This window comes from Rattus norvegicus, chromosome 14 (genome assembly GCF_036323735.1).
Source record: "Rattus norvegicus strain BN/NHsdMcwi chromosome 14, GRCr8, whole genome shotgun sequence".
Taxonomy (NCBI): Eukaryota; Metazoa; Chordata; class Mammalia; order Rodentia; family Muridae; genus Rattus; species Rattus norvegicus.
Window position 1 is genome coordinate 72,187,099 of NC_086032.1, and position 8,398 is coordinate 72,195,496.

Here is an 8,398-nt window from a genome sequence, read left to right on the forward strand (position 1 = left end):
AAATTTCTCTTATTAACATGTATATTTCATGTTTTATTTTCCTCACAAGGTTAAGGTTATAATGTTTTTTTCTTTTGAGACAGGGCTTCGCTTTGTATCCTTGGGTAGCCCAGAACTTAACTATTTAGGCAAGGCTGTCCTTGAACTCACATTATTCTGCCTGCTGCTACCATCAAGGACTGGAATTAAAAGAGTCCATCTTGATGCCTGTCTGGACTATGTTTTTTGTCATGCTAGAGTTAATACACATATGTCATTTCATTTCACAAGGAGGGTTACATTTTTTTAGATCTCGTGGCCTGAGCCTGAGGGAAAGCGAGAATTAAAACAAATCTCTAAGTCTGTAGAATTTTTGCACATTCTTTGGGGGATTTCCTGTCAAAAAGATTCAAAAGGACTTAATTGATAATGAATGTGGCCATTACAAAATTGCTTTTCTGAATGTTGGCAGTGGATTTTGCCTGACTCTAGAAGTTACAAAATCATATTGCTCTGCACTTTCAGAACAGAGGTAAATTCCTGACCCGGTCTTGATGATCCAAGTCACTCAGTTCCTGGTGCCTTTCTGAATAGTGTGGGGACTAATTCTGCTTAGAGTTTCCCAGATTTCTTTGGAAGCTTTGAATTTAAAAATACATCTTTGATTATTATTATTATTGCCTACATATATGTTTATATATTCATAAATATATAAATACTAAATTATTGCTTAGCAATACTAAAGAAAAACACTATCAGCTTAATAGTGGGAGGGCATGGGAGGGGCTAAAGGGAAGGGGAACATGACATAATACTATTTTAATTAAAAATTTCCAAAAATATCTCAATCTAAAAAGAAAGGAATATGATAACTTTATTTAAACACCTGCATAAAATGAGCACTTGAGAGGCAGAGACAGGCAGAGTTCTGTGAGGTCAAGGACGGCCTTGTCTAAACAGTGAGTTCTAGGCCAGTCAGGGTTCCTTAATGAGACCCTGTCTCAGAAGAACAGAACCAAACGTTGTTGAAGTATTTAAACCCTTTTTTTGACAGTAATAATTATTTTAGCATACCAGAATATGAAGCCAGATGTTACTACAAGCATTTCACATATGTTATTTCATCAACAGCTTTGCACAGTTGTTCACAGGATCGTTTAAGAACTGGGATTCATTATTCCCTACTTAACGTCATGCTTCTGTAGACGGTAGCTTGCTTATCAATGACGTAATAGCTAACATCCGCACCCAGCAAATACATACCATGTTTGTCTTCCTGGTTCTGAGTTACCTCACTCAAGATGATTTTGTTTTCTAGTTCCATCCATTTGCCTGCAAAATGACAAGATTTCATTTTACACCACTGAGCAGTATTCCATTGTATAAATGTAGCACCTTTTCTTTAGCCATTAATCCACTGATGGATATCTACGTTGTTTCCAGTTTCTGCCTATCATGAATAGCCAGAGCAGCAGTGAACATGGTCAAGAAACAGTTACTGTACTGGGATCAAGCATCCTTTGAGTATATGCCCAAGATTGATATAGCTGAATCTTGAGGTAGATGAATTCCATCTTCCTGAGGAACTGCCACACTGATTCCCACAATGGCTGGAAAAGTTTGCACTTCCACTAGCAATAGATGCATGCTTCTCTTACTCAAAGCCTTCTAGATATAACACGGACACACATAGAAACTCACAGAGACTGTGACAGCATGCACAGGGGTCTTAGAACTGAAAAGAAAAGTGGGTACACACCCCCATCCTTAACCTGGAAGCTATCTCCAATTAATAGTCACTTGCAAATGAAATATTAGTTTTCTCCAACGGAGTCTCACTGGAGAAACATGATTTTTGTTCGCTTGTTTTTGTTTGTTTGTTGTTGTTGACATTGGTGTTTCTTTTGTTTTTCATTTCTAAAATTTATTCTTCTCTCATATATTACAAGCAGACTGCAGTTTCCCTTCTTTCCCCTCCCCCAGCCTCATCCTCCCACTTCCCCCTCCCTGATCCCCCTGCCCTTCACCTCCCCTCAGAAAAGAGAAGGCCTTCCAGGGACATTAACCACATATGGCATACCAAGGAACAATAAAACCAGGCACACATTGTGACATCAAGGATGGGCAAGGCAACCCAGTAGGAGGAAAAGGATTCCAGAAGCAGGCAAAAGAGGCAGAGACAGTCTGTGCTCCCACTGTTAGGAATCCTACAAGAACAGGGAGCTGTACAACCATAACATGCAGAGGGCCTAAGTCAGCCTGTATAGACAGGCTTCCTGATCTCTCTGATATCCCACAAGTCCTGGTGAAACAAATCATTCTTATGGGTAGGCCACATGACCTGCAGAAGATGTCGTCTTTGGAGGTTTTTTCTCTTATAATGTCAGGACATTTTTTATTTTATTTATTGAATTTTTAAATTTTTACCCCCCCCCTTTTTTTACCTTATTGGTCTTTTGAGTATATATTTTGGCTTCAGGTTTTTGGGATTTTTACGGGATTTCTGAGTGGGGGGATGTGTATGTGTCTCTGTACCTATTTTGACTTCTTGTACATTTTGGGATGATGCTTTTTCTTATTTGATTGTTTTGTCATATCCCAATTTGTTTGGTTTTGATTGACCTTATCTTATTATAGTCCTTAGATGCCTGTCTGTTTGCTAACAACAGTCAGAAAGGGTGTGGCTATGGATGGAGGTGGGAGAAACTAGGAGTAAGAAGGGAGGGGAAACTGTAATCAGAATATATCATAGAAAAATGTATTTTCAATAAAAGAAAAATGAATAAAAAATTAGTGGCCTCAGAGTTTGTATGCAGTGTAAGTGATGCTTGAGCAACAAGCATTCCATGGTTGGTCCATCTGGTGTCTAGAAGTTTCTTCTTCCTAGTGCTTTGCTCACTTCCTGCAGCCTGCCTACCCATCTTTTCAGTCCCTATACTTGCACTTTGAAAGAACCAGGGATGTCTGGATTTCAGTGGACAGAGGGTATGTTGAAACTTGATTCTGCCTCCTGGTCAAGTCTTGAAAGCATTATGTGACTCAGTTTCCCCGTCTGTACAATAGGAATCTGAGCATCCACTTTATGCTTTTGTGCTAAGGGTTAAAGAACTGTATATGGACGGAAGCTGAGAATCGCTTTGTAGTTCTTGATGGCTCTGGCAGAATTGGTCCATGTGAGGGGAAAGTGGGGAGCCATTTTGCAGGAGAGCATTGGTAGTTAGTGGTGACTAGTGGTTGGTAATTAACTATGCTGACTTGTTACATTAAGGGAAAGGAAGGGCTGGAGAGTGGAACTATTATGGCTAAAGCACCACCGAGAGCCTACAGCCCAATCTGTACAGTGATTCTTTCTGGATTTGCCTGGTTTCCTTTTCCGTCCCTTTAAAACATACTGTAGGGGCTTAGTGAACGTTACACAAAGAAACCACTCTGCTTCGTTCTGTATTCCCCAAGCTGCCTTATTGAGAGTCATTGGCTTACTTCTCACTTCAGGGACAAGGATGGCCTAGCCATGTCCTCCTACTTGGGCAGACCATGTGCTCAACACCACTGCAAATTCCCTACTGTGACTTCACCTTGCAAGGGAAACTAGTGTTTACTAATTCACCAAACATGCAAGAGGTAATTTAGCAAACCCTCCCCAAACTCATACAGATTTGAACGAATAGTGTGACACTTGAAAAATTGAACTTTGATCAAGCACTTGACCACCTCTTTGTCGTTTCGGGGCCTTGGTCAAGTTCCTTATGCCCTCGCTACACCACCTCAAGCATCATGCTCTCATTTGTAAAATGGAGGAATAGCAAAGCTTACCTTAAAAGGGTGTGGTGAGGATTAGTAATGCTTTATAAAGTGCTTGGAGCAGAGTCTGGCATACAGTGCAAGCTTAATAAATGTCAGCCTTAAACAAGACGAAACAAAACACACTGCAGTTCTATCTGCTTTTAAAGTTTATATTCTATTCACTGATCCCTGGTGCCTTACCAGGGCCCAGGGAATTGGATTCATACTTGGAAATGCCAGGCAGGATAGAAGATTGTAAGGCATCTGAAAGTGTGGCCTAGTTAAAAAGCACACACACACACACACACACACACACACACACACGCACACACACACACACACACACACACACACACACACACACACACAGAGCTACTTTTAATAGCTGGTAAGAGCCCGAGAAAATCCAATTACAGATGGATCAATCGATTAAAAAGAAAGGGGATAGAATAAAGGGAAGAATGTTGGAGAGACAGAGAGCCAAATTACAGTCAGATAATAGAATTAAGGGTCTGTGGAACAAACTGGGAGAAACAAAGGGCTAGGGCCTGTGGCTCATTCACGGCTCTGGAAGTGAGTGGATCAGAAAGAGTTGGAATCCTGTTTGGCGGATCATATTTTGTGAGGAAATGAACTGCCACGTGCAGCCTCTAAAAGGCGAGAATTGTTTTTGGGTTAAAGAGATGCTCCCGGGGAAGGATAAAAGTAAAAGACCCACACTCTGCTTTGCGAAGGGGTAACCTTGCTTCCTAATTGCTTATTCCCTAAGAAATCATGTTTTGGCTCTCAAAATAACAAAGCACAACCAAACAAAACAGAAAACCATGTTCCTCTGATAAGTAGAATTGTTCTCTTGTATGCAAACATCAAAAACAAAACTCACGAGCTTTTAACTTTCTGTGCTATTTTGGGGTGGGGGAGGGGGTGATGAAAGGAAGGTGGGGTTGTTAATCCAGTGACAACCTCTACAGCTGTGTATATTATCAGTAGGTTCTAGAATAACATCCGTTTCTATGTATTTATGGAAAGGCGTCCTTAACTAGGCCGCATCAAGAGCCAGTGCATCTATAAATAAGTGAGGCTACGCGATAAGGAAGGCTGTCTCTATCCTAGCCATTCTATGCAGCTGTCATCTTTGTGCCTGGTTTCCCCTGCTCCATTGTCAAGGCCCCTGCACTGGAGGCTGGGTGGCATGTGTGAGAAGGGTACACCTTCTTCCCGAAGGCATCTGGGGACAAGCTCCATTATGAAGACTACACTGCTCCATGGCTGTGAGCTGGCTTTAGTGGGCCTTGAGGTTTACTCTCTGACTAGGCCCTCACAGGTGACTTGCCTGGGGTCACCTCCTGGGAGACAGCTGCACCAGGCTGGGCTTAGGCTGGCCTGGGCTGACAGATGGTAGTGTTGGGAAGTGAGTGGGAGTGGAACAGAAGGATAACTAAATAACCCTGAATATGTAAGATTAAACAGGCCAGGGCTGCAGATAATAATGGGAATGTTTTGCAAAGCTTGGCCTTTAGAAAGCTGCCGACAAACCCTCCCACCAGTCTACTCTCTGTGGACAGGTGTGAAGGCTACCAAATTATCCTTGTAAGTATTTTCCTGTGCATGTGGATGAAAACTTAAATATAAGTTATAGAAAATAATAAAAATAGAGAATAACATTAAAATAACTAATATTAAAAGTAAATCTTTTCATTACTGAGGATGTGGCAAAGCCTCTCTTTGGATTGGCAATCACTTTTGGATTTTTGTGAGGCTCTTATCTTGAAAAAAAAAAAGCCCTAAAAATAGGGTTCCTGAACTTACAACAGCAGCTTCTCCTGTTTATCAGATAAACCTCAGTGCCACAAACCATCGAAACAGTACCTGTGGTGCCCTGGTACAAGATATGCCCTGGTAGATCCTGGGTGCATTCTATTGTAAAAGCTCTGACCAGTACTGCAGGTTCTTAGACCTGGGAGCTGTGGGTTGACTTCTATCTCTAAGATTCTGGTGAAGTAGGGTGTGAGAGCAAGGCCTGAAATCCTGCCTATGGACAAGGCTGAGTTGGGAAGATTGCAAGTTCAAAGCCAGCCTGGACAATTTAGTATGCCCCTATTTAAAAATGAATGGCCCAGGGGTTGGGGATTTAAGGCCCTGGGTTCGGTCCCCAGCTCCAGAAAAAAAAAAAAAAAAAAAAAGAAAAAATGAATGGCCCAAAGAAGAAAGGAGATTAACTCAGTGGCAGAGTACTTGCCTACCGTACACTGGTCTCAATCTTCAGACCATCATACACACACACACACACACACACACACACACACACACACACACACACACTACCACTAGAAAAAAAAATAGTGGTTGATGACAGGTTGAAGTCCTAATCCCTGTGCTAATAAATGTGAATTTACTTGGAAAATACAGATGACCCAGTTAAAAAGGAGTCATTAGGATTGTCCGTAATTCAATATGACTATGTCTATACCAAAAGGAAACCTTTAGACTTAGAGTCAGACAAGGAGTATGCCTTGTGAAGATACAGTCAGAAATAAAGGTGATGCAGAAAGAATGTCAGGAATGCTCCGGATTGTGTGATGTCACCAGCTGCTGGGAGAGAGACAAAGGCCATGCTCTCTCACTCCTGCATGCTGGCCACTGTCTTGATCTCTGACACTGGACCTCCGGAATAGCAAGAAAACAACATTTCTGTCATATCAGTCACCCACACTGCGATACTCTGTTGTAGAATCCCAAGTTAACTAATACAACTAAATATTTCTAAGGACAGATACCCATCCTTCTATTAGGACCCACAGGAGAGGGATGACAAGCCTACATTTTCTGAATGTTCCTTGGGTTATAAGTTAAGCTTTTGGGAACCAGTGACAGACAGATGCTATCACTAAGGGTTCAGCCTTTTAGTGACTATTCTGAAAGGGGAACCTTTGAGCCATCTGCGTGTTTGGAAATGTCCAGTTCTCAGTCTGTGACCTTATGGGCAAGCACTATTCACCTGGGAAGCTGCAAGATTGTTTAGAGAAATCCTTAAGTAAATTGATAGTTCTCTGTACTTTTACCTATTAAAAGAGGAGGAAAGCAAGAGATGAACGGACCTAGGCAAAGATGTCAGTTTGGGGTTGACTCTGGACCCTGATTCAAGCAGATGTCAGAATCTATCTTTCAGACTGCTGATAACAATTGATGAACAGCACAGAAAGTTTTTGTACTGTGCTCACAAGACTCCTCCAGCTATGGCTGAAAGAGTTCCTGAGTCATGCCATGATTCTCTTGCTTGACTAAAGGAACTGAAGTAGAGATACGAGGCCCAGGGAAGAAGAATGTAACTCACCAGACCTGGACTCAGGCTCGCCTTATATGCCATCTCTATGCAGAACAGGAATGAGCATGAGCTTGATTTTTGTGTCAGGGAGCTATCCTGACTGGTGCCTGGTGGCTCTGGACAAGTCTCTCCAGCTCCATGGCCCTTGATGTCCATATATGGAGAAGGAATGAGACCCTTTGCCTTGTATACCTTAGTGCAGCCTGAAGGTCTGCCTGGAAAGTCTCAGGGAGGACTACCTGTGAAATGCAGATGCTATGGCTGTCACACTCAGTCTGAATGACAACTGAAGCTGTCCTCAGGAAGACTCTGCTTTCTGTCAGGGACACCCTGGCTACTGCTCCTCCTAACCAGCCATTTGACTTTTTCTGTTTCTTTTGAGTGATGAGTGAAGAATGAAGGTGGGGTGTGAGGCCTTGCAGGAACTGTTCTCTCCCCTCCTAAGACACGTGCCACAGTGAGCCTGCTCTCAGGGTCAGCAGGCCCCATTTTCTGGTGGGTTGTATCTTAACTGCATTTCCTGGAGATAAGTTAGTTCTTCCTGTCCCTCAGTCTGCATCCACTGCCACTAATGGACTGGCAGTGACTCACTCACAGCATTCAAAAGCTCCAATTCCATATGATTCCTGCTCCTAATTTTCTTATCAGTTTCTGGAGTTCTTATGGTTCCAACATTCCCTTGGAATTCTCTGTGTCCCAGAACACTGTGGGCCCTGGAATATCGTGTGATTGATTGGGTCAAGACAAAGCATTCAAGCAGCTACATCTAGTTCACATTGGCTCCCAAGGCTGTCTCTGCAGGTTGGTTTCACAGCCTTCCCTTCCTCACCGTGTAGTGGAGGGTTCCTTGATGTACAATACTGGGGAAGTCACATCCTGCTGACACTGTGTATTCATCTCTAAAATAAGACTAACACTAAGGATATGGGGTAATAACAGTGTGCAGTTACCATTTCCCAGATGCTCTGCCAAGGCCTTCCCTTGATCCAGTTTTTGCCACAGTAAGGAAGCGAAGAGTATTACTGACTACAGTTAGCATGTGTTTATGAGACGATGAAAGTGAAAAGTTGAGAACTTAATCATGAACCAGAGGTCACACAACATGTTGCAGAATCAAAAGTCAAGTCCACACTGTTTGACTCCAGAGTCCAGAATCTCCTGCTGCATTCTTATCTTGTCTCACTGAATTGCCTATTATGTCAACTCGGGTTTACGGAGAGACATAGCTACTCAAATGAATGCACAGAGAAAGAGGAAAAGAAACCAAAGAGGAGAAGAGAAAAGGACAAAGGTGGAAAAGGAAATAGAGAA

At 42.4% G+C, this 8,398-nt stretch overlaps 1 long non-coding RNA gene across 1 annotated transcript in view; it reads left to right on the plus strand.

Annotated features, from left to right (window-relative positions):
* LOC103693081 (uncharacterized) overlaps window positions 1–6,084 on the plus strand; it is a 112,122-nt gene extending 106,038 nt beyond the window's left edge. Inside the window, exon 4 of the long non-coding RNA XR_010057711.1 lies at window positions 1–6,084. This exon is cut by the window's left edge and continues 12,963 nt beyond it. This is a non-coding gene — a long non-coding RNA (uncharacterized LOC103693081).
* Window positions 6,085–8,398: the final 2,314 nt, after the last annotated feature.